Source organism: Odocoileus virginianus, chromosome 29, assembly GCF_023699985.2.
Source record: "Odocoileus virginianus isolate 20LAN1187 ecotype Illinois chromosome 29, Ovbor_1.2, whole genome shotgun sequence".
NCBI classification, from domain to species: Eukaryota; Metazoa; Chordata; class Mammalia; order Artiodactyla; family Cervidae; genus Odocoileus; species Odocoileus virginianus.
In genome coordinates, this window is record NC_069702.1 from 42,090,974 (window position 1) to 42,117,928 (window position 26,955).

General features: G+C 40.1%; 1 long non-coding RNA gene across 5 annotated transcripts; it reads left to right on the forward strand.

The window, feature by feature from the left end:
• The first annotated feature begins 7,452 nt into the window (after positions 1-7,452).
• Positions 7,453-25,848, forward strand: LOC110125042 (uncharacterized). 5 transcript variants are annotated; one of them, XR_002309946.2, is made up of 4 exons: positions 7,453-7,774; positions 8,226-8,269; positions 24,454-24,556; positions 25,548-25,848. It is a non-coding gene; the product is annotated as an uncharacterized lncRNA (long non-coding RNA). The 5 variants fall into 5 exon arrangements; XR_002309950.2 differs by having other exon boundaries at positions 7,486-7,566; XR_002309952.2 differs by lacking the exon at positions 8,226-8,269 and having other exon boundaries at positions 7,462-7,566.
• The last annotated feature ends 1,107 nt before the right edge of the window (positions 25,849-26,955 follow it).

Consider the following 26,955-nt stretch of genomic DNA (forward strand, 5'->3'; position numbering starts at 1 on the left):
AACAAAAAAACAGGACAGTTTTCATGCAGTTACTCAGTAGGCCTTGTCCCGCTTCTGTAATTATACTGAAATGGGGCTGGAGCACATATATTATTTTAGAAGAGTGGACTTCCTACTTGGCCCTAGGAATCTTCTGTTTGATGTAGATTATTAAAAAAAAAAAAAAGATTATTTTTTATTAGATTGCCTATTCTAGACCCACATTCATCTTCAGTTCCCGTCTTCAGCTCTGGAGATTCTCACATACTCCTATGCTCTGGCCTAGTCCCTTGTTACTAAAAGTGTGGTTAGTATATCAGCAGCAAGAGTTTTAGCTGGAAGCCTATAGAAATGCAGACTCTTAGGTCTTAGCTTGGACTTATTGTATCTAAGTGATTTGCATGCATATCAAAGTCTGAGAAGCACAGTTCTAGCCACACTGAACTTCTTAAAATTCTCTAAAGGAGTCATGAAGCCTTTGCACATGCTGGTCTTCTCAAATGGGAAAGATCCTCTTCCCCATGTGCTAGGAAAATTGGCTCCTTATTTAGTCTTCTTATTTAATTAGTTAGTAAGGGAATGAGCAAGATGGTAAGTTCAGTTCAAGGAGGATAGAGGAGACTGGTAAACACATAGTCTATGGAAAAAAAGATCGCTGGAATAAGACTGAAAATTAAATACAACACTGCTTTTTATTGACACATCGTGCTTAGTCACTTAGTCATGTCCAGCTCTTTGTGACCTCATGGACTGAAGCGCACCAGGCTCCTCCGGGGTTCAAACACAGGTCTTCTGCATTGCAGACAGATTCTTTACCAGCTGAGCTGCCAGGGAAGCCCAAGAATACTGGAGTGGGTAGCCTATCCCTTCTCCAGGGGATCTTCCTGACCCAGGAGTCGAACCAGGGTCTCCTGCACTGCAGGCAGATTCTATACCAGCTGAGCTACCAGGGAAGCCCTTGACACTACTATTACTACTACTATTGGCACATTAGGAAAACAGTAACATTTAGCATAATCTTTTCTACCTGACAAAGTCATTTATAACAGATCTTCTACAAGTTAAGATCTAATTTTACAGACTCTAGGCTCTCAGTCAGTCAGTCAGTGCAGTTGCTCAGTCGTGTCCGACTCTTTGCGACCGCATGAACCGCAGCACGCCAGACCTCCCTGTCCATCACCAACTCCCGGAGTCCACCCAAACCCAAGTCTATCGAGTCGGTGATGCCATCCAACCATCTCATCCTCTGTCATCCCCTTCTCCTCCTGCCCTCAATCTTTCCCAGCATCAGGGTCTTTTTCAATGAGTCAGCTTTTCTCAGGTGGCCAAAACATTGGAGTTTCAGCTTCAACATCAGTCCTTCCAATGAACACCCAGGACTGATCTCCTTTAAGATGGACTGGTTGGATCTCCTTGCAGTCCAAGGGTCTCTCAAGTCTTCCCCAACACCACAGTTCAAAAGCATCAATTCTGTGGTGCTCAGCTTTCTTTATAGTCCAGCTCTCACATCCATACATGACCACTGGAAAAACCATAGCCTTGACTAGACAGACCTTTGTTGGCAAAGTAATGTCTCTGCTTTTTAATATGCTGTCTAGGTTGGTCATAACTTTCCTTCCAAGGAGTAAGCATCTTTTAATTTTATGGCTGCAATCACCATCTGCAGTGATTTTGGAGCCCAGAAAAATAGTCAGCCACTATTTCCCCATCTATTTGCCATGAAGTGATGGGACCGGATGCCATGATCTTAGTTTTCTGAATGTTGAGCTTTAAGCCAACTTTTTCACTCTCCTCTTTCACTTTCATCAAGAGGCTCTTTAGTTCTTCTTCACTTTCTGCCATAAGGGTGGTGTCATCTGCATATCTGAGGTTATTGATATTTCTTTTGGCAATCTTGATTCCAGCTTGTGCTTCCTCCAGCCCAGCGTTTCTCATGATGTACTCTGCATATAAGTTAAATAAGTAGGGTGAAAATATACAGCCTAGACATACTCCCTTTCCTAGCAATCAATGCAAAGAAATAGAGGAAAACAATAGAATGGGAAAAACTAGAGTTCTCTTCAAGAAAATTAGAGATACCAAGGGAACATTTTATGCAAAGATGGGCTCAATAAAGGACAGACATGGTAGGGACCTAACGGAAGCAGAAGATATTAAGAAGAGGTGGCAAGAATACACAGAAGAACTGTACAAAAAAGATCTTCATGACCCAGATAATCACAATGGTGTGATCACTCACCTAGAGCCAGACATCCTGGAACGTGAAGTCAAGTGGGCCTTAGAAAGCATCACTATGAACAAAGCTAGTGGAGGTGATGGAATTCCAGTTGAGCTATTTCAAATCTTGAAAGATGATGCTGTGAAAGTGCTGCACTCAATATGCCAGCAAATTTGGAAAACTCATCAGTGGCCACAGGACTGGAAAAGGTCAGTTTTCATTCCAATCCCAAAGAAAGGCAATGCCAAAGAACGCTCAAACTACCACACAATTGCACCCATCTCACACACTAGTAAAGTAATGCTTAAAATTCTCCAAGCCAGGCTTCAGCAATTCATGAACTGTGAACTTGCAGATGTTCAAGCTGATTTTAGAAAAGCAGAGAACCAGAGATCAAATTGCCAACATCCACTGGATCATCGAAAAAGCAAGAGAGTTCCAGAAAAACATCTATTTCTGCTTTATTGACTATGCCAAAGCATTTGACTGTGTGGATCACAATAAACTGTGGAAAATTCTTAAAGAGATGGGAATACCAGACCAGCTGACCTGCCTCTTGAGAAATCTGTATGCAGGTCAGGAAGCAACAGTTAGAACTGGACATGGAAGAAGAGACTGGTTCCAAAAAGTAAAAGGAGTATGTCAAGTCTATATATTGTCACTCTAGGCTCTACTGGGTAAATAATAAGCCATATAAGATGACAGCCCTAGTATGCTCTAGTATGACTTTACAAAGGCATACAAAGACTTTACAAATTTTGCTTTATTTCCAAATTTGGGATAATTTTTCTTAAAAGTTTAAATTTGATGGTGCTGGAGAAAACTCTTAAGTTCCTTGGATGCAAAGAGATCAAACTAGTCAATCCTAAAGGAAATCAACAGTGAATATTCATTGGAAGGACTGATGCTGAAGCTGAAGTTCCAATACTTTGGCCACTTGATGTGAAGAGCCAACTTATTAAAAAAGACCCTGATGCTGGGAAAGATTGAGGGCAGGAGAAGAGGGTGACTGAGGATGAAATGGTTGAATGGCATCACCAACTCAATGGACATGAGTTTGAGCAAACTCTAGGAAATAGTGAACGACAGGGAAGCCTGGTGTGCTGCAGTCCACGGGGTCCCAAAGAGTCAGACATGACTTAGTGACTTAAAAACAACAGAGGCAATAGGAATACACATGCCAGGTTGCCAAAGTTCACTTAATATAGTAGAATTCTACTTATGTTAGTTTCAGAGTATGAACTGAATATCTATTACATTCTAGAGCTGAATAGAAAGGAAAACAAGATCAAATTAGCCTTGTCCTTTACATCTTCCTGACCATTTTGGCCCTACTTACACTAAATATAAATTGGGAATACCATTTATTTCATTTGGCAATTGATCTTCAAAATATGGTCTTGGAGTCCAAATATATTTTCAACGTTTTAAAAAATTATTGAAGATCCTAAAGAGTGTTTCCTGTTTTGTCTATCAGTATTTAATATTATTAGAATTAAACTAAGAAATTTAGAAAATATTTATTAACTCATTTAAAATAATAATATTCACTACTTAATATAAACAACAAAATTTTTGTGAAAAGGAACTACATATTCCAAAACCCCACAAAGGTTTGGATTTGATTCAGGGGGAGCCAGTTAAAGTTTTCCACAGAGACTTTGGTGCTTCTGCAACTTCTGATTAGATGAGATTTGATAACATGGTGGTCCAAGATGGGCCTAGGAGTGATCATATACATTTTGATATTTATATAGCCTGATTTACTACACTGATTAAATTTTTATTTTTACTTTATTAAAAAAAAAATTTATTTGGTTGTGCCGGCTCTTATCAGTAGCTTACATGATCTTCAGTTGTAGCAAGTGGGATCTAGTTATCTAACAAGGGCTTTAACCTGGGCCCCCTGAATTGGTAGTGCAGAATCTTAGGCACTAGACCACCAGAGAAGTCCCTCATTAAATTAAAAAAAATTTTTTTAATTCTCTTGGGGACTTCCCCTGTAGTCCTGTGATTAAGGCTCCACCTTCTAATTCAGAGGGTGCAGGTTCAATCCCTGGTTAGGGAACTAGGATCCCACATGCCACAGGAAATGTCCAAAAAGTTAAAAAAAAAAAAAGAAAGCGTTCTCTGATCCACAGGTCTTGTGTAATCAATTAAGAGTAGTATACATTGATTGTGAACATTATTTAAACAGTTTCTTGCTGTTTTAACTGGGCTTTTTATCACAGTAAAATCACTATAATGTAAGCTCCTTGAGGGCAGGGCTTTTGATTCTGATGTGTGTTTTAGTCACTGCTAAATCTCGTTCCCAGGACAGTACACATGTAAATATTTTGTAAATATTTGTGGAACGAATGAGTGAACAAAATGAATGTGATATTTCTAGGACTGTACTTCCTTCTGGATAGTACGGATGGTTTCATTCAAAATTATTTATCTTAAATTTTTCTTTTTTGTAATTTCCAAATGTGATTATGCAGAGTATCTACTTTTAAAAAGTTTGGGGGAGGGACTCTAAATACACCTTTGTGGTAAGAGTCATAAGTGCTTGAGAATTCTTTTCAAAGATGTACAGTTTACATTTACTGATAGTTTTTAAAAATTCTGAGAACCATGCATGTAATAAGCTAGCAAAAATGTCTTCAATAAATTCCCAGTTTTGACCCCTATCTCTCTGTTTTCCAGCTAACTAGAAGCATCTGTGATTTTTGAGATCTCTTTACATATTCTAGATACAAGTCCTTTGTTGGATATGTGGTTTGCAAATATTTTTGGCCAATCTGTAGTTTGTTTTTTCATTCTCTTTACAAGGTTTTTTGCAGAGCAAAATTTTTTACCTTTGATGAGGTCCAATTTATGTTTGTCTTTTCATGAACTATACCTTTGTGTCAAGTCTATGAACTCCTTGCTTAAGTTCTGAAAATTTTCTACGTATCTCTAAAATTTTAAAGTTTCACTTTTACATTTAAATTCACATTCCACTTTGAGTTAATTTTAGTGTAACAAGACTTCCTTTTTCTAAGCTTATGGATGCCTTTTAAAAGCCTCGTATCAATAATTAAATATGGACTGGATAATTTCCTATGATAGGGTTTGTATATAAGATCTCTTGTTTGGTTGTAGCATGAGAAACAGTAAAAGTACCTTCATATTGCATAATTTCAGAAGATTCACCAGTACTTGTAATCAACAGAACACTAAAGTTAAAAGCCCGACTTCCTAGAGGCATAGTCAACCAGGTGATTCAGGATAAAAGAAAAATGTATTTAAATGAAGTGACCATACAATAGGACTAGAAAAAATTTTTATTTTGCCAAAATTGCCTAGACACTTTATCAAATGTCCACTCATTTGGAGCTGTGGAGATCTAAGTAGTAGTGAGTAACTAGAGGAGGACGAAAAACAAAGCCACAAGGATTAACCTCAGAACACATCTCCTATCTTGCTCTTGGTGTTACTAACACGCCAATGGCTGCATTGCCCATTTTTATTTGGCACGTTTGTCCAGGGGTCAGTAAACTACAGCCCACAGTCTAAGCATGGCTTGCTGCCTGTTTTTACAAAGTTTTCCCGAAACACAGCCCTGTCCCTTTGCTGACTCACTCATAACCTGCCTGCTTTTGCACCACAATGGTAGAGGTGATCAGCTGTGACAGACTGCATGACCCGCAGTCTAAAGTACTTAATTCTCAGGCCCTTTACAGAAAAATTTTTGTTATTCTTATTCTCATCTGACAAATGCTGATAGTTATGTGAAAAGCACCCTGGTGTGAAATATTTCTAAGGTGTGATATCAACTGTTTGGAACAAAATAACAAAGAGGCAGCAGCATGGATTTATAAGGAATCTACCTTGAGGGGGTAAACGGTTTTCTGTTTGAAGCTGAAATTCCTCCTAACACAACTCTAAGCATTGTCCCTGAGTCTGTGCTCAGATATCAGTTTGTGTTCCTGAACGTCAAAGATGAAGATGTTTATAAGCAAGTGTCTATGTTATTAATATCTGGTAATAGAAATCCCACAAAGTTGAGAAAATATTTTGGTATGAAAGCAAAAAAAAAAACATATTTATGATCAAAATAAGTCATTTTAAGACCCTTGTCCAAAGAATTTACATTATATATCTCAGAAAATATAAACACATTTCAAATTTACGCTCTGGCCTCAACAGGACACTAGCCAGAACTTTAGCCGAGCACCGTGCCTGGCGCACACTGTCTTCTTGTCCCTGTATCTGAGGTTGCTGACATCACGAGGTGGGCACATGATGGCACCAATCATTAGGCTGTGGTATGTCATCCCTAGAAGGACTGATGCTGAAGCTGAAGCTCCAGTACTTTGGCCACCTGATTCAAAGAACTCACTCATTAGAAAGACCCAGATGCTGGGAAGGATTGAAGGAGGGGAAGGGGACGACAGAGGATGGCATCACTGACTCAGTGGATGAGTTTGAGCAAGCTCCAGGAGATGGTGAAGGACAGAAAAGCCTGGCGTGCTGCAGTCCATGGGGTCGCAGAGTCAGACACGACTGAGAAACTGAGAAGCAACCACAAGCTCTGCACCCAGCCTTTCAGACTCCGTGATGACAGAATTCTGCAGACCTCGCATCTGCTTTGCTAGCTGGCTGCTTGTGCCAATAGGATGTGTACGGGGACACCGCAAGTCAGGGTGACAGAGGAGGGATTCACTGTTTCTTCCGGTGGTGGCCCAGCTTCGGCCCTTCACTGGCAGTGGCAGCTGGTTCCAGTCTCCAGCTTCATTTCAGAAGTTACTGTATGCACTTGCGGGGTTCCCTGTGTGACCCCGTCCCCAACACCTACTCTAGAAAGCTTCTAGAGAGCCCTGACCTCCTTTGTAAAGTTCAGTCCCCAAACAGTTTCTGGGACACAGAGATGCTGAAGAACCTGGGGGTGACTGTCACTCACAAGGTTATCCAGGGCTCTGACACCATTCTTGTTTGCTGCAGGGACAGGCCGCCTTGGTCGCTTTCTTCTGCAGAAGCGGGTGGGCGGTAGGGAAGTGGGAAGCTACTAACCGCCCTCCTCTACCTTACTTTCCCACTTCCTCCATCCCCGCTCCCCGCGTCCGTCCTTCCCCGGCCCTCCGCCCTCCTCCCTCCTTCCTCCTCCTGCCTGCCCTTCCTTCACAGCCCTCTGTCACGTGTCCAGCCTGAGGCCGCAGCCTTGCGGCGCGCAGGCGCTGGGCGCACCGGACCCGACCGCCAGCCAGGCGGGGGGACGGCGCGCGGGGGGATGGATGGCACGCGGGGGGTAAGCCCGGGGCGGGGGGCAGTAGTCAGGGTCCTTCCTGCAGTCACTTTTGTGGATTAGCCGGTGCTCACATCTCTGGGCTGGCAATACCTCTGAGGTAGGTGTCAGTCAGTACGGGCTGTGGGTTCATCTTCCGCTGGCTCTGAATGTCCTGCCGGATACAGGGACCCATTCTGCGGGGACTGAAGCTGCACTGAGTTCTGTCGCAGCTGAAGCTCCATCCTGTTCCTCTCGGAAGCCCCCCCTCAAGGAACAGTAGGTGGGCCGCGAGACATGGCCTCTTCTGCTGTTGCTCCAAGGGTTGGGTAAGCATTCTCTCACTGAGGCTCAAGGGAGGTTCTCTCTGATCTCTAAGCTTCCACTGGCTCCTCAGGAAGCAGCTGGTGAGGGTGAGGGGAGAGGATCACCAACCCTGTGCATGTATGTATCTGAGGAAGGCGTGAGGGCCTCTTCTCTGACTTTTGTTATGTAGCTCCAAAGCCGTCTCTCAAGCAGACCTGTTAGAGTGGTCAGTTATAGAACTGTACCAAACGTTTTCTGTGAGCCTGCTAAGAGAGGTGCCAGAATACAGCTGAATATACCTTCTAGAAGTTCTTCAAAAGCTGGACATGGGAGAGAAAGGGAGAAGGTGCAGCTTGTATAAATTACAAGCTGGATTTAAAAAACCCCTTATAAAAAAATAAAAAATAAAAAACCCCTTATGATGAAGAGTTGACCTTAATCATATCCTTTTAAATGTCCGTTTTCTTCTTGCAGCCTCTTTGAATGCTCAATTTAGTCAATATTCAGAACATAGAACAGTAAGTAAGAAACCACTTCTACTGTTTCGACTAATACAATGAAGCCCACAAAGGTTGGGGTTGGAGACTGGTTTTCAGGTCTGACCTGCCACTTTGGAAACAGTTGGCTGAATCTTTAGAAACCAGATTATCAGGCAGGCTTTTTGATAACTGTAAATTTTGGTTGAAAAAGGCTCAGTCCTTGGGACCTCCCTGGTGGTCCAGTATCTAAGACTTAGAGCTCCCAATGCAGGGGGCCAGGGTTTGATTCCTCATCAGGGAAACGCATGCCGTAACTAAGAGGTTGCATGCCACAAACTAAAGATCCCACAAGCTGCAACCTGGCACAACCAAATAAATAAATAATTTTTAAAAAGAAAGGAAACAGCTCAGACCTTGGGAGCCTCAGGGCTTTGTTTCCTTTGATGATTCAGAAGGTTCTGGGCCTAATAATTATACGTTGTATTAGACATTTTATGTATATTAACAAATTAGATTGTGTGAAAGTAAAGGAAGACCAACCGAATAAGAACCAAGAAAAAGGAGTTATTCAACATGCACCCCAGTGTTCATTGCAGCACTATTTACAATAGCTAAGACATGGAAGCAATCTAAATGTCCATTGACAGATGAATGAAAAAATAAGATCACACACACACACAGAGGCATATTGCTCAGCCATAAAAAAGAATAAAATAATGCCATTTGCAGCAATATGGATAGACATAGAGATTATCATATTAAGTGAAGTAAGTCAGAGAAAGACAAATATCATGTGATATCATTTAAATGTGAATCCAAACTATGACACAAATTAACCTATCTGTGAAACAGAAACAGACTCAGATACGGAGAAGAGATTTGTGGTTGCTAAGTGGGTGGGGGAAGGAAGGATAAATTAGGAGCTTGGGGTTAACATATACACACTACTATATATGTAACAGATAAACAGAAGGACCTGCTGTATAGCATGGGGAGCTGTATTCAGTGTCTACTAGTGACCTATAATGGAAAAGAATCTAGAAGAGAATCACTTTGCTGTACACTGAAACATAATATTGTAAATAACTATACGTCAGTTATCTTAAGAAGTTAATCAAAAAAAGAGCTAGTTATTCAGAGCTTGATGTAGCAAGTGAGTCAGTCATGTCACTTGTGTTTTAGCTGAGTCTCAAAGGCAGAGGAGTGGGAAAGCTTTATAATGGGAAAGAGGGAAGGTATTAGGTGTGCCCCGAATGAGGCTGTTGGCATGGGGAGGCTGGAAGTGGGAAACTAAAGGCAGTCATAGTATGTGAATGGTTCAGAGGGCATATTTGGCTTTCTCTAATTGGGCCTAAGTTGGAAGCAGGGGTAAAATTTGGGGAAAATATCAGCTGTTAATCAAGTCTTGGCCGTTTGGGGCCAACTGTTACATAGTGCACTGTTTGACTACCTGGGTGTCACCAGAGATAGCTGTCTGATTTCTTACAAGTCTGTTTCACAGCAGGTCAGCTTCCTAGACTGGTTATTCTCAATAATGGGCTGGTTTCCTGGCTAGCTTGCTGAGGTTTGGAGCCATAGTTCTGTTTTAATATCTGGTCTGACACTGTCCATTTTTCCATGCAATTTCTGTTCTCACAATGACCTTGTAAAATAAAGAGATGATTATTCTACATACGTGGATATTGACCTCAGTGGGTAAGGTAACTTTGAGTATTCATGTCAGTGCAGACCTTTTCCAGGAAACTTCCCACCCTGTTTTCTTCCTCCAAAGTAGACATAAATGCACTTTCTCTTTGTTCCCATTCACACTATACTGCATCATCATCATTACCATACTAGTGTAGGGGAGGAAAAAAATCTTCCCTCTACCCTTCTAAGTTCTCAGCTGGGGTCTATACAACAAAGGAGAGATTAACCAGAGAAAAATAAACAAATGTTTATTAACAAGTGTATTGTGCATACACATGGGAGTACTCAGAAATGAGTAACTCAAAGAGGTGGCTTAGAAATCTGCCTTATCTTGCATACTTAACAGAAAGCAATAAATTTGTGAAAGATACACCCAACTGAATGCAGAGTTCTAGAGAATAGCCAGAAGAGATAAGAAGGCCTTCTTAAAATGAGCAATCCAAAGAAATAAAGGGAAAAAAAAGAATAGGTAAGACTAGAGATTTCTTCAAGAAAACTGGAGCTATCAAGGAAATATTTCATGCAAGGATGGGGATGATAAAGGACAGAAATGGTAAGGACCTAACAAGCATAGGAGATTAAGAAAAGGTAGCAAGAATACACAGAAGAACTATACCAAAAAAAATCTTAATGACCCAGATAACCACAATGGTGTGGTCACCCACCTAGAGCCAGACTGGAGTGTGAGTGAGGTCAAGTGGGCCTTTGGAAGCACTACTATGAACAAAGCTAGTGGAGGTGATGGAATTCCAGCTGTCCTAAACTATGATGCTGTTAAAGTGCTGCACTCAATAGGTCAGCAAATTTGGAATACCCAGTCTTGGCCACAGTGTTTCCACAGGACTGGTAAAGGTCAGTTTTAATTCCAATCCCAAAGAAGGGCAATACCAAAGAATATTCCAACTACTGTACAATTGTCCTCATTTCAGATACTAACTAACAAGGTAATGCTCAAAATCCTTCAAGATTGGCTTCAGCAATACATGAACCAAGAACTTCCAGATGTACAAGTTGGGCTTAGAAAAGGTAGAGGAACTGGAGTTCAAATTGCCAACATTCGTTGGCTCATGGAGGAAGCAAGGGGGTTCCAGAAAACTTCTGCCTCACTGACTACACTAAAGCCTTTGACTGTGTGGATCACAACAAACCAAGGAAAATTCTTAAAGAGATGGGAGTTCCAGACCACCTTACCTGTCTCCTGAGAAACCTGTATATGGGTCAAGAAGCAACAGTTAGAACTGGAAATGGAACAACTGACTGGTTCCAAATTGGGAAAGGAGTACGTAAAGGCTATATATTGTTACCCTGCTATTTTAACTTATATGCAGTGTATATCATGTGGAATGGTGGGCTGGATGACTCACAAACTGTAATCAAGATTGCTGGGAAAATATCAGCAACCTCAGATATGAGATGATACCACTCCAATGTGAAGAGGAACTAAAGAGCCTTTTGATGAGGGTGAAAGAGGAAAGTAAAAAAGCTAGCTTAAAACTCAACATTCAAAAAACTAAGATCATGGCATCTGGCCCCAGCTCTTCATGACAAATAGAAGGGGGGGAAAGTAGAAGCAGTGACAGATTTTATTTTCTTGGGCTCCAAAATCACTGTGGCCGGGGACTGCAGCCATGAAATCAAAAGATGCTTGTTCCTCGGAAGGAAGGCTATGACAAACCTAGCTAGCGTGTTAAAAGCGGAGGCATCACTTTGCCGACAAAGGTCCATATAGTCAAACCTATGGTTTTTCCAGTAGTCATGGACAGATGTGAGAGTCAGATCATAAAGAAAGCTGAGTGCCAAAGAATTGATGCTTTCAAATTGTGGTGCTGGAGAAGACTCTTGAGAGACCCTTAGACAGCAAGGAGATCAAACCAGTAAATCCTAAAGGAAATCAACTCTGAATATTCATTGGAAGGACTGTTGCTAAACCTGAAGTTCCAATATTTTGGCCACCTGATACAAACAGCTGACTTATTGCAAAAGACCTTGATGTTGGGAAAGATTGAAGGCAAAAGGAGAAGGAAGCAGCAGAGGATGAGATGGTTAGATAGCATCTTCGACTCAGTGGACATGAATTTAAGCAAGCTCTGGGAGACAGTGAAGGACAGAGGAGACTGGCATACTATATAGTCCATGAGGTTGCAAAGAGTTGGACATAACTTAGGGACTGAATAACAACAATGTTTGTAGATAAATGACAGGACAAAGGAAAATAGTTTTAGGCTTTCAAGGGTGGCAAACAGTAGGAAGATAAATAATGGGAGGAAACTAATGGAATAAAATTTGTTTGCAGGTTCCTTAGGTGCCATTTCTGGGCTGATAAGAAACCAGAATCATTTCCAGTAAATGAGAATTTATATTCTGCCTTTAGGCAGGAAAGGGGAAGTCAAAACTGCATGTTGACTGCCTTTAGCTCCAAGTGATGTTTATGTCAAGGAGCCATATTTTGGGGTGACATAGCCCGGGTTGCTTTAACAGTAAAGGATACCAATCAGTGTCCTAAATTCTTTATATAGAATCACTCACTTAATCTTTTACAGCACTAGCAGTGGGTACCATTATTATCTCTCTGGCCAAGGTCACATGGAAATGGTGCAACTGTAGTTCCAACCTCGGCATCTGACTCCAGATCCAGTGCTTTTAATTACCCCATCATAGCAATGAATTGTAATTGTCTGTCTCCCCCCAGTAAACTGTATATTTTGTGATGTCTTATTGTTTGGTGCCTAATTTTCAGCACTTAATGGATACCCAATAATATTTTTGCTCAGGTGACTCAGTTTTTCTTGGGTTTGAATTTCTTTCAGAAAATGGGGATAGTAACAATGAAAATTCACTCTCCCATCCTCCATTTAAGCCACTTACAAATGCCCCTCTCCTTTCTCTCTGAATAATTTCCACAGGAGACCAATCACTGACTGGTTGTAGATTACTATCTCGTATGACTCCTCTCTTAACAAAGCGGACTATTTCCCATCAGTGTAGTTATATTTTCACCAAGACTCAAGTGGCTGTGTTCTCAAGCCTATTATGAGAGTTTCCAGTCTTATTTTAATTAAAGTGTAAAGACAGTATAAACATGATTATAAAGAAATAAAGCCATTTATATGAGAACTGTGTCAAATACTTTTGAGACTTGCTAAAAGACAAATTGTAAGACAAAATAATTGCTCTTGAATTAGGTGTAGGTAAAACAATAGTAAGTAATCGGGGAATTGTTTTTTAATTGTACACTGCCTTGTTGTAACCATGTCTCTACATTCTTGCCATATTTAAAAGTGGGTAGTCTTATCCCTGGGAGACATGTAGACTGTCACTTTGATTGTCCTCACCAGGGAGTTGTTGCTGGCATCCAGTAGATAAAGAACAAAGACAATACTAAACATCCCACAACGCACATGACAACCTCACTCAGCAGAGAATTATCTGGCCCCAAATATGAGTGCAGTTGAGAAATCCCATCTAAAAAAAACAAAACAAGAAATCGTAGGTGATTTATTATGGGTATGATTTTTGCAGTGATAGCACATAGAACTCAATTTGTTGAAACATTAATAGGAAAAGTCTTATGTCTGGTGTCAGGTAGGATTAGATTCAGCTGCAAGTAACATGAATTCAAAACAATAGCTCACGGAGCTGCCATCAGGATGTGGCCTTTGTCGTCGCGGTCTGTAAAGGGGAGGGTTTCATGCACCCAGGAACAGGAGAGAGGAATGGACAAAGGAGACTAAAAATTAGGGGAACCAGAGGACAGGCTCAATTTTCCTTTAAAGGAGGCCCTCAGTAGCTATTACACAATGCTCCCATTTGTATCCGGTCAGCCTAATCTTGATCATGTGGGCATACCTAGCTGCAGGGGAAGTTCTTTTAGTGTAAGCAGCATTACCCCTAGCCATGAGCCTTGTCATTGTCTTACATCAAAAAGATTGGCGATCCTATTTTCTTTTATGTTTTAAGAGAAAATGCTTAGGGTATGTATTTTTTGTTATTGTTTCCCTGCTTTAATTGACTTTTTCAATAAAATGACCAATTACCAGTTGTCCCAATCTCATTGGAAAGAGACTATCTAGTCTCCTGTGGAAGCTGTCCTGGAAGCCGTCATCTTAGTGAGCCTAGAGCAGGAAGAACACATCAGGCTCCTAGAAGGAGATAGAAGGCTGAACAGAGGGTGGAAAGGGTCAAAAGTTTCTCTTTAGTTCAGAGTTTGGCCAATGCCCTGTCCTACTTAGGTCTCTATGAATCCACATAATATGAAGGAAAAGGTATATTTCATTTATTCAGAGTACTAAACACTTATTCTGAAGTGAGGAAAGACGATCACTATTACTAAAACAAAACAAATACAGCAGGTCATATATTCAACCTGTTATTAGAGTGAGGCTCTGCACGCTGTGGTGTGACCGCTGTGACCGGTTCTAGTCCCAGTCCTGCTGGAGGCTAGAGGTTGTGAGCGAGACCTGTTACCTCTCTGGCCTCAGTTCCATTGAATCTGAGGGTTGAGATCCACGATCCAACGTCAGTTTGTTAGGGCTGCTGTAATAGAGCCACAAACTGAGTGCTTGAACACCAGAGATGGGTGGTCTCACAGTTCTCAAGGCTGGATGTCCAAACTCAAGGTGTCGGCAGGGTTGGTTCCTTCTAAGGGCTGTGAAGGAGAATCTGTTCCACTCCTCTCTCCCAGTATCTGGTAGTCTCAGGCATTCCTTGGCTTGTAAATGGCATTCTCTTGGTGTCTTCACATGGTTTTCCCTGTGTGTGTGACTGTTTCCAAACTTTCCCTTTTATAAGAACACCAGTCAGATTAGATTAGCACCCACTCTCCTAAACTTATTTTAACATAATTTCCTATATAAAGACCCTAATTCCACATAAGGTCACATTCTGAGGTGCTGGGTGTTAGGACTTTAACACATCTCTCTGGGTGGACAGAGTTAAACCCATAACAACCCTGAAGGTCTAATCCTGAACCTACTACTTACTTTCTTTAATGATGTTGTTCAAATGCCAGTATGTTAAAAGTCCAGAGAAAAAGATTAGATTCCTGAGCATGTCTTGGTGTTATGCCAAGGGATTAGGGGAATGGAACAGGCCATTCTCATGTAGGTGGTAGTGAAGAGCAAATTATGAAGCTGGAGGATAGATAGTTAAGTACGTTTGGTGGCATGCCTTGGACTTTCATTTTAAAAATCAGCCATATTGAACTTTCCTTTGAGGTCCTTTTTCTTACATAGCAGATATTGATCCACTGCTTCAACACTGCATCTGATTTTTGTATTAGAAAAAACATATTTTTGTATGGAAAAAGAAATCTTTTTGTAGGATAGTTCCAGGAAATCTAGAAAAACTTAGGGCTTTGTCCTCCTCTAAACTGCTGTATGATGAGAATATCTCAAGTTATTCTCCAATTTCTGTCTTCCTTTCTCTTTTCTAGCCAAACTGTGATCAGTATAAATTACCAGGATGTCCCAGGGACTTTAGCCCTGTGTGTGGAAGTGACATGTCCACTTATCCCACTGAGTGTGTTCTGTGCATGAAAATCAGGTAACAATTTTATAATATAAACTAGGCCCATTTTCTTTAGTTCTTCTCTTGCATTTTGATTACTTAGCAGGTTGTGACTCTTCTTGGACATAAGAATCAAATGTGACATAAGTAGCTCTGTTTTAAGACTGACATTTAAAAAGACCCAGAATCTTTCAGTGTATTTTCTAGGTCATGGTTAGAAAAAGAAGTGTGTGATTAATCAATTATAGATGAGATAACTAAGTAATGTACTATCCAGGGATGGGTAGTTTCCCAAAATTTATTTAGGCTTGTAGCAGTGGTGCTGTTTGCAGCCCCATCACTCAAGTCTGTGCTGAGCACCAAGAAAGAAGACCTGGGTCTGTCATGCAGTGTCTATGGACAGTTCCAGGGTTATGATTCAGTGTGTTTTCAGAGGAATGAAAGAAGGCAAGGGAAAGCATGATAGCTATTTCTGGGTTTTGAGGCAGATCATGGAACTGAGGCGCTGCTATGTAAAAAACCCTAGCCCATTATCAACCCCACCCATCGTGGCATAGCAGGAAGGGGAGCAGGGATGTCCCAGGCCATCAAGAATGCTTTGTCCCTTAGGAGACAGGAGGGCAAAGTGGTGGGACTTAAGCACATGTCCTCTCATGAAAACACCAAAATCACAACTAACTGCTGAACAACCACTGACAGAAAAAAAGCTGGAGCCTACCAAAAAAGATATTCTACCTTCAAAGATAAAGAAGAAGCCACAACAGGATAGTAGTAGGCGTGCTTTCATGATATAATCAAATCTCATACCCTCCAAATGGGTGACCCACAAACTGGAAAATAGTTATATTGCAGAGGTTCTCCCGCAGGAGTAAGAGTATGAGCCTCATGTCAGGCTCTGCAGCCTGGGGAGTCCAGCATCGAGACGAGGAGATTCAAGAGCATTTGGCTTTGCAGGTCAGCAAGGCTTGTGTGGAGGAGCTCCACAGGCCTGGAGGAACAGAAACTCCGCTCTTGGAGGGAACACACAAGATTTCACATATATTGAGTCTTAGGGCAAAGCAGTGACTCCATAGGAGCCTGAACCCGACATACTTGTGGGTCTGGGATGGTCTCCTGGGGAGGCAGGGATCAGCTGTGGCTCACTGGGGGACAAGGACATTGGTGGCAGAGACTTTGTGAAACATTCATTGGCATGAGCTCTCCTAGAAGTCTCCATTTTGGCAAAGATTCCTGGCCCAACCCAACAGCTGGCAGCCCCACCCAACAGCTGGCAGCCCTACCCAACAGCTGGCAGCCCCACCCATCAGCAGACAAGGTGCTTAAAGTTGTCCTGCACCAACATCTGCCTCTAAATACACCCCTTGACACAGCCTGTCTACCAGAGGGACAAGACCCAACTCCACCCACCAGTGGGCAGGTACCAGTTCCTCCCACTAGAAATCCTGCACAAGCCCCCGGATCAACTTCATCTACCAGGGGACAGACATCAGAAGCAAGAACTCCAGTTCTGCAACAGAGACCACAACATGGGTAGTTAGACAAAGTAAAATAGGAGAGGAGTAGGTTTCAGATGCAGAAACCAGATGAAACCCCACAAACAGCTAAGTGAGAGGTGGAAAGAGGTGATCTGCCTGAAAAAGGGTCAGAATAACGACAGTAAAGGTGACCCAAGGTCTCAGAAAAAGAATGGAAGCACAGCTCAGAAGACATAAGAAATGCTTAATGGAGAGCTGGAAGATTTAAAGAACAAACAAACAGAGATGAACGATACAATATGTGAAATGAAAAATACACTAGAAGGAATCAATAGCAGAATAAATGAGGCAGAAGAACAAATAAATGAGCTGGAAGACATACTGGTAGAAAACACTGCTGCAGAACAGAATAAAGAAGAATGAAAAGAAATGAGACCGTCTAAGAGACCTCTGTGACAATATTAAATGCACCAATATTTTGCATTATAGGGGTCCTAGAAGGAGAAGAGAGAGAGAAAGGGCCTAAGAAAATACTTGAAGAGATAATAACCAGAAATTTCCCTAACATGGGTAAGGAAACACTCATTTAAGTCCAGGAAGTGCAGAGAGCCCCAGTGATAAACACAAGGGGGAATATGCCAAGACACATATAAATCAAACTAATAAAAATTAAAGACAGAGGAAATAAAGGAATAAAGAGAATAAACGAAAGGAGAAAAGCAACAAGTGACATACAAGGGTATCCCCATAAGATTATCAGTTGATTTTTTTTCAGCAAAAACTATGCAGGCCAGAAGGGAGTGTGTATTTAAAGTGATGAAAGGGGAAAACCTAGGACCAAGAATGTTCTACCCAGCAGAGACACCAAAAGCTTTATAGATAAGCAAAAGCTAAGATAATTCAGTGCCACCAAACCAGTTTTACAACAAATACTAAAGGAACTTCTCTAGATGAGAAAGAAAAGGCCATGACTAGAAATAAGAAAATTACCAATGCAATGCTCACCGGTAAAGGCAAAGACACAGTAAAGACAGGAAATCATCTACACACGAACGTGAAGTCAAACAGCATCTGTAAGAGGAGGAGAGTACAAAGGCAGGATACTGGAAATGCATTTGAAATTAAGAGACCAGCACCTTAAAACAATCTTGTATATATCTCTATTTATCTATGTATATAGACTGATATATAAAACCTCATATAAGCACAAACCAAAAATCTACAATGGATACACACACAGAAAAAAAAAAATCCAAATACAACTCCTAAGAGAACAAAAGAGGGAGGGAAGAAAAAAAACCAAAAAAAAAAAAAAAAAAACCAAAACAAAACCCAAAAACAATTAACAAAATGGCAGTAAAACCATACATATAGATAACTGGCCACCTGATGCAAAGAACTGACTCATTGGAAAAGACACTGATGCTCGGAAAGATTGAAAATGGGAGGAGAAGGGAACAACAGAGGATGAGATGGTTGGATGGCATCACCGACTTGATGGACATGAGTTTGAGTAAGCTCTGGGAGTTGATGATGGACAGGGAGGCCTAGCGTGCTGCAGTCCATGGGGTTGCAAAGAGTCGGACATGACTGAGTGACTGAACTGAACTGATAGATAATTAGCTTAAATGTAAATGGATTAAATGCTCCAACCATAAGACATAGACTAGTTGAATGGATTAAAAAAAAAGTGTCATCTACATGCTGTCTACTAGAGACTCACTTGAGATAGAAGAACACGTGCAGACTGTAAGGGAGGATCTGGAAAAAGGTATTTCATACAAATGGAAAGCAAAGGAAAGCTAGAGTAGCAGCACTTAGGTAAGACAAAATAGACTGTAAAATAAAGACTGTTAAAAGAGACAAAAAAGGACACTACATAATGATCAAGGGATCAATCCAAGAAGAAATTACAACTGTAAATATATATGTCTCCAACATAGGAGCACCTCAATATATACAGCAAATGCTTACAGCCAGAAAAGGAGAAAAGGGAGTTGGAGAAAAGTTCCACCTACATTGTTGGTGGAAATGTAAATTGGTACAGCCACTATGGAGTGTCCTCAAAAAACTAGAAATAGAACTACCATATGATCCAGTAATCCCATTCCTGGGCATATACTTGGAGAAAACCATAATTTGAAAAGATACATTTAGCCCTATGTTCACAGCAGCAATAGTCAAGACATGGAAGCAGCCTAAATAGCCCATTGACAGAGGAATGGATAAAGAAGATGTGGTATATATTCAATACTACTCAGCCATAAAAAAGAATGAAATAATGCCATTTGCAGCAAGTGGATGGACGGAGAGACACAGAAAAACAAATACCATGATATCACTTATGTGTATAATCTTAAAAATGATACAAATGAACTTAGCTACAAAACAGAAACTGACTCACAGGCTTCAAAAACAAACTTATGGTTACCAAAAGGGAAAGGTTGGGGGAGGGATAAATAAGGAGTTGGGGATTAACATGCACACCACTATATATAAAATAGATAATTAACAAGACCTACTGCACAGCACAGGGAACTTCACTCAATATTCTGTAATAACCTAAATGGGAGAAATAATCTTGAAAAAAATGGATATATGTATATGTATTATTTTGTAATAACCTAAAAGGAAAAAGAATCACTTTGCTGTATACTTGAGACTAAAGCAACACTGTAAATCAGTTATACTCCAATATAAAATAAAAATTAAATGAAACAAGAATATATTTAATAGTTAAACTCCGTGGCAGAATATTGTGTGTTTTTAAAGTCAGAAGGTATGTACAGGCAACCTACACACCCTGCACTATTAGCTGGAAAATAGGTCTTAATAACTCTATCTGGTAGAATGCTTAGTAATAAATATATTACATCGATTCCCTTATTGTAAAACACCCGACCAGCTCATGTGACCATGCCTTCTCCTCAAGGTATGCTGGTTTGTATTTCAGGGGTCCATTCTCTGACCTCAGTCTTAAGTGAGTTACCTAGGTCATCTCAAGAGTGATTCCTTGGAAACGTTAACAGTTCCCTGTGCCCTAGGGTTAGGAGAAAAATAGCAGAGTTGGGCTTTCGCCCTTACTGTTTCCTAGATTTAGCTTTAAAAATGATTGTCACCCTGGAGAGAATATAATGTATAATGACATGGGTCTTTTTAATACAAATAGTGGGGCAGTTTCAATATGACAGATGATGTTTCAATATGGTGGCCCAGGGCAGGCTACCCCAAAATGTGCCACAGTAGCATATTAAATATTGTGTATTAAAGTTGCTTAAGAAAAAGCCAATGCATGAGGGATGCTTTGACCCTTCTGCCTCTCTCCCTGAAAGCAGGAAATTAATGTCATGTGAAAGATGCACTTCCTGCCTCTGAAGGTACACTCTTATATCAGAGATTGGGAATTTAAAGCTAAAAAGCCTGTATAAACAAACTTTGTTACTTTTTAAATTTACTACCCCAAGCCAAAACTCTGTACAGATTCTTCACTTATTAAGTACCCAAAGCCTAAGTTTCTTTGTCTTATCAATTCCTCACAAATGTATTGCTTTTTTTGTCTAAAAAGAATAGAAGTTGCCTGTTTCGGTCACTTGTTAGGTCCCATTTCCATCAGACCTCTGTGCACCCTGAATAAAAATTTTTCTTTTTCTCCTGTTAATCTGTCTTGTGTCTATTTTATTATTAGTCCAGCCACAAGAACTCAAGAGGGTAGAGGGGGAAATTTCTTTCACCCTGACAGTTGGTGAGCCAGGAGGAGCCTGGCTGGAAGCCGCTTCCCGCCCTGAGGCTCCTACAGCTGAGAGATCCTGGGCCCTCTGATAAAGACCAGCAGAAGGTAAGATTTCTTACCGCCTCAGCTTCCTGGATCTCTCCCTGCAAAGCCTGGTGGAAGGGGAAGTTGGCCAGAGTTCCTTATTTCCTCTCTAAATTTAGATTAGCAGGAGAAAATATTTGTCGAGTTAGCTCCTTGTATTTAGTAACTCTTGGTAATTCCTTTCTTCTCAGAGATGGTCACTGCTTTTTGTCTCTGTCTGTTGTGTTGTCTGCCATAAGAAAGAAGAATCACAGGGCAGCCGGCAGGCACAGGCCCTGTGAGCCTGTTGTTTGAGTCGGTCTCACAGACTGGTTCTCACCAGACCTACATCTACTTAAACAGACCAGACCTGCATCTACTTAAACAGACCTTCCTGTGGGTCTTCCACATAAAACCACATGAGGTGTGTTATTCCGTCTTGTTTTATGTTCTGAGAGCTCTGCCATTTGAAAGGTGTGTCTGGTGGCCAGCTGACTAGACTTGAGTTCTGAGACACAAAAGCAGCACTCTCTTTGTCCGGCCATACCAGCTCTTAGGGGAGTTGGTCATGGGGTCCCTATCCATAATGGGCTGTTGTCTCAGCTTTCATTGCCTTATTTTCTTAGACTATCCATGGGAGTGAACTTTTTAATCATGTGAGAGCTCTATCCTTGGAAACACCTTTTTATCTTTTGTTAAGCCATAAAAAAGGCTTACTGGTTTGAGTCTGTATTTGAAATTAATATAAAGTCCTACTCATCAATGGACAAAGGATCCTTTTTAAAAAAAAAAAAAACTTTAAATTGGAGGATAATTGCTTTACAGTATTGTGTTGGTCTCTGCCATACATTAATCAGCCATAGGTCAAAAGATCCTTTAAGCAGGTTGTATTTAAAAGGAAAAAAATTTGAAAGCTCTCATCGTAAATAACTGTTACATTGGTACTTATGGGGGGAACAAATTGCAAGGACAAATAGACTATAATGGTGAGCCTTAGAGAGTCCCTTATTAAGATGAAAAAACAGAAATTAGACTTAAAAGTAAGATCCAACATAAATTCCCCTTTAAAAAAAAATTGCCCACCTCCTCTACAATTCCTCAGGCCCTCCTAGGAATAACCAGGAAGTAGATTAGCTGGAAACTTAATACAAACAAGTATCAAGGGCTAATAGGAACAAATTTTTTTTGTCTTGCAAAACTACAAAATCAGAAATGCAACTGTAGAAACAAATCAAGACCCACTTGTTTTTACCATTCCCAAAAGCTTACCTGTTCCTCTTAAAATGCATTCTAGATATTAAAGAAGATCACAATATTGGAGCAAAACTGTCCTGTACTTTAAAAATTATTTTAAAATAATAATTACCCTAAGACTTATAATAATAGATAAATGTAATCCAAAACTCCTACGAGAAAACTGACCTTAAAAGGCCTTTCTTTGCCCTTAAAGGTTATAAATATGGTCATGTCTTTGATATGTAAACACAGCCCACCTTGCCTCAGACTAAGCTTCGATTGGCTAAATTGGCAGAACCCGAAACCGAAAAAGAAGGAAAGATGCCTTTTAAAACACAAACTGCTGAAAGGATCTCGTGCCCAAATTCGAGTTAATCACACCCCTCTACAGCTGCTTGTCAAAGGCAAATACAGAGCTTAAGTCTTTCCCACAAATAATAAAAGATGTTAGCCATCTCAGTGAGTGAACTTAATTTTCTAAATTCTTCGGTGATTTAATTTACACCCTTAGAGTTTGTTAAGTTAAATGATGGGAGATCACTGGATATCTGTATCATTTCCAAAAAAGAAATGTTGCAGCGTGTGGGATCTTCGTTGCACCATGCGATCTTTCGTTGCAGTGCACAGACTCTCCAGTTGCGGCACACGGGCTCCCTAGTTGTGGTGTTTGGACTCCAGAGCATGCAGGCTCAGCAGCTGTGGGCTTAGTTACTCTGTGGCCTGTGGGATCTTAGTTCCCCAACCAGGGATTGAACCCGTGTTCCCTGCATTGCAAGGAGGATTCTTAATCACTGGACCACCAGGGAGGTCCCTCTTGTGCTTTATTGACAATTTCATTTATTTCTAGAAATTATGAAATGTATTTATAAGTTTGCTAAGTCACAAAATACGGTTCACAGTTGTTTACTTCTTTATTCTCTCCAAAAATTTAGATTTCAAAGGATTAATAATTCTAGTTAATATACGCAGTTAAAGGTCCCAGAAATGAAAAAAAAGTATTGTGTTTTGGGCTAAGAAAAGGTAAACAGGTGCCTTTGTTAAGGAAAAGGAAAGAGATTTTGTCCTAAAGCTGGCTATTTCTAAATGGGAAAGAAAAGAAGGGACAAATAAAATGAACACAGAAAATTGCAAAAGGTTTATGAAAAAATAATCTTAAGGAATTTTATGTGTGATCAGGACTAAGCCTGGAATGAGTTTAATTAAGTAAAGGAATATCAAAAGTAAACTGGTACAAAATTAAAATTTGGTGTTTATCTCTGTTAAAAAGTTTTCTTGTTCAAAAGTACAAAGTTCTCTTAGATTGTTGGTCTAGTCTTAATAAGAAATTGTAAAAGAAAAAAGTTTTCTTTACCTTTAATATATCTGTCTAGAAATCCAGATTCTATATTTTGTCTTTATCAGGTTTCCGATCACTTAGAAGACACCCACAAAAAAACTCCTAAGTCTTTCAATATTAAAAGAACTAAAGTTTTTTTACAACTATTTAGCTTTCTGTATTTGCCAGGGACCTGTTTGTCACTGATTATATGGATAGCTAAATATTGTTTCACAGTGACCAACGGTCCTATTTGACCAAGTGTTTCGAAAATGTTTGATATTTTTGACAAATTCTGCAAATTCCAAATCAACTCTTATTGAACTGAAAATGACTTTGGGGTTTTCCACAGGGCCCCTGGATACCTCAAAAATTTATTTTCTGTCCTTATAAAAGAGCTATTAAACTAACTAGGCTTCTTTTTTATGTTAAATTACATAGGAAACAGTTATCAAGTAAATGATAAACCTTCTTAGGTTGTATCATATGGATAAATGTTATTAACATAAATGTTCTAGAAAATAAATGAAATCCCTAAACTTTGGATATGTCATTATATGTTAGCCATAATTCTAGTTACTATCTTAAAATGATATGTCTTAGAGATAACCAAATTTTCTTATCAATTCCATTATAATGAATCATATCTTCAATAGTGGACATTTTAAACTCATTTATCATTTACATACAGTTACTGTTTTACTTGGGGGCAGGAAAAGAAGGGGACGACAGAGGATGAGATGGCTAGATGGCATCACTGACTCGACGGACATGAGTTTGAATAAACTCTGGGAGTTGGACAGGGAGGCCTGGCGTGCTGCAATTCATGGGGCTGCTAAGAGTTGGACACGACTGAGCGACTGAACTGAACTGAACTGTTTTACTCAGATGCTTCTACAAAGGCTTTCGGCAAATGTGTTTTATTTTCAGGGAAATTCATGGAAAGAAATCTAACAAATATTCTAGAATATAGGTGTCTGATGACTTTAAAATCATACCTGGATAAGAATTTACAGAACCCTAATGGAGAAATTGATGGCTTCAAAAATTTTTTAACAGAAGATCAAGTGGAACAAGAATTCACTACAAGATTAAATAAACTGAGGAAGATAATTATAATTTTTTATTATTTATTAAAATCTGAAACATTGCTGAGTTTTAAAAATGTTTTCTCCAGATTTAAGGAAAGTTTTTTGTCTTTTCTCTTAAGCTAACTAGGACTTAGAGCAATTTGGTCCACTATACATTTGTAAGCAGCACTGAAACATTTCTTTTTCTCTCTACTGGATCCCTTCAGCAGTCAGAAACTCTCAGTGAGTATTCTTATTTTCTTGGAAATGTAGTTATTTGCATAACTTCAGTAAGAATCTGCTTTTCTCAGAACACAATTGGAAACATTGATTGTAGTATCAAAGCTTTGACTGGAATGTTATATTGGAGAGAGACATGCATAGACTCAGATATGACCAGAGAGCTTTGAGGAACCAAGGTTGACTTTATGGAGCCAATAAAGCTCTTTGGAAAAACAGCCTAGAATCTTACTTTCAGGTTTCCCAGCAGCTTTACCAGGTAAGTAAGGAAGGTCATTTCCTGGGACCTTTAGGAAACAGTGTACTTTGGAGACTTGTGTGAAGAGAGGAATTCACCCAAATCTATATCTATTGCAGACAAAATCGGTTGGTGAACGCTTGGCTTGGCTTCTTATCCTTGAGAGGCTATTAAAGATTCAATCTGAAGTTCCTCATAAAAAGTTCCTGCAAAGCAGATTTAAGAGAGTCTATGTGGTCAATCACTATTCTTGCTGTACTTACGTAAACAACCAGGCCAAGTTTATTGAATCTAGACTTATTTTATGAAAAAATTAGTCTGCTTTGGCCATCTTTGGTAATAATTGTAGAAAGAAAATTATCTTTCAGCAGGAAACTATAATATACTCTATAAAACAGATTTTAGCCCTGTTCATGGTCTTTGAGGTTTTTGTTATTTACTACCGTAAGCAGAAACTGTTTATAGATTCTTTACTAGTTTTAAGCAGCCAAAGCCTAAGTTTCTTTGTCCTCTTTAATTCCTCACAAATGTATTATTTGTCTAAAAAGTATAAAAGCTCTCTGCTTTGGTCACTTATTAAGTCTCATTTCTATGAGACCTCCATGCACAAGAATTAAAATTGTTTTTCTTCCTGGGAATCTGTCTTAGGTTCATTTTATTTTTAGTCCAGCCACAAGAACTCGGGACAGTTGCGGGGGGCGGGGGGGGGGGGGCGACTTAATAATAAATGTGTTTTTATGGTTGTTCAATTTGCAGGGATGATGGTCATGATATTAAAATAATCCGAAGTGGACCATGCTGATGGAGAAGTTCACAGAAGAGGAATTGGAGAAAGCACCTTCCACTGCACACTAATGAACTTCATTTCCCGCTTTTCTTTTTTCCTGTATTTCTTTGCATGAGATTTTCTGAGATGAGTTGTGTAAGAGGACAGTGATTGATAAAACAACTACAAAATCCTCATTTTTGGCTTTTATCCTTTTAGTTAAGCTTATTGCCCAGGTGACCTATGCATTGCTTAATTTAGTTGGAATAAAATCAGCACTGTATTTAATCACCACTGTTCACTATCGACTGTCCATTCTCACTCAGCAGCCTCATGTGGACCTTTTCCTCTCAAGCAAGGGTGAATTTCACTAAGGGAGAAGTGGTCATTTTTGAGAAGGCAAGGTTTATTCTTCCATATTCTTCTAAATCTTGAAAGTACAATGTAGGTGTAGCTGGTACAGCATTCTGCACAGAGCAAATAATATGTATACTGGAGCTGACTTTAGCCAGAGTTGGTAAAGTCAAAAAGAATCACAAAGGTAAAAATTCAAGATACAAAATACACAATCTCCTTTCAGTACAATTTTCCTTCAGGGTTAATGCAGGAAATTGCTTTTTCCCTTCTTTGAGAGCAGTGATTCTGAACCCTGGGTGAATTTTCCCCAGAGGACCTTTGGAACTATACAGGCATTTTGGGTGTCACAACTTGAATGGTAGATGATCCTGACATCTAGTGGGCAGAAGCCAGGGATGCTGCCACACACATCCAGCTCCCACAACAAAGAAATTTTCAGTCCAAAATATCAGTTGTTCAGTTGCTAACTTATGGCCGACTCTTTGCAACCCCATGGACTGCAGCATACCAGGCTTCCCTGTCCTTAGCTCCCAGAGTTTGCTCAAACTCATGCCCATTGAGTCGGTGAGGCCATCCAATCATCTCATCCTTTGTCGTCACCTTCTCTGGCCTTTGATCTTTCCCAGCATCAGGGCCTTTCCAATGAGTCACCTCTTCGTGTCAGGTGACCCTAGTATTGGAGCTTCAGCTTCAGCATTAGTCCTTCCAATGAGTATTCATGGTTGATTTCTTTTAGGATTGACTGGTTTGATCTCCTTGTTGTCCAAAGGACTCTCAAGAGTCTTCTCCAGTACCACAATTCGAAAGCATCAATTCTTTGGCACTCAGCTTTCTTTATGGTCCAATAATCACATCCATACATGACTACTGGAAAAACCATAGCTTTGACTAGAGGGACCTTTATCAGTAAAATATCATCTCTGCTTTTCAATATGTTGTCTAGGTTTGTCATAGCTTTTCTTCCAAGGAGCAACTGTCTTTTAATTTCATGGCTGCAGTCACCATCTGCAGTGATTTTGGAGCCCAAGAAGATAAAGTCTG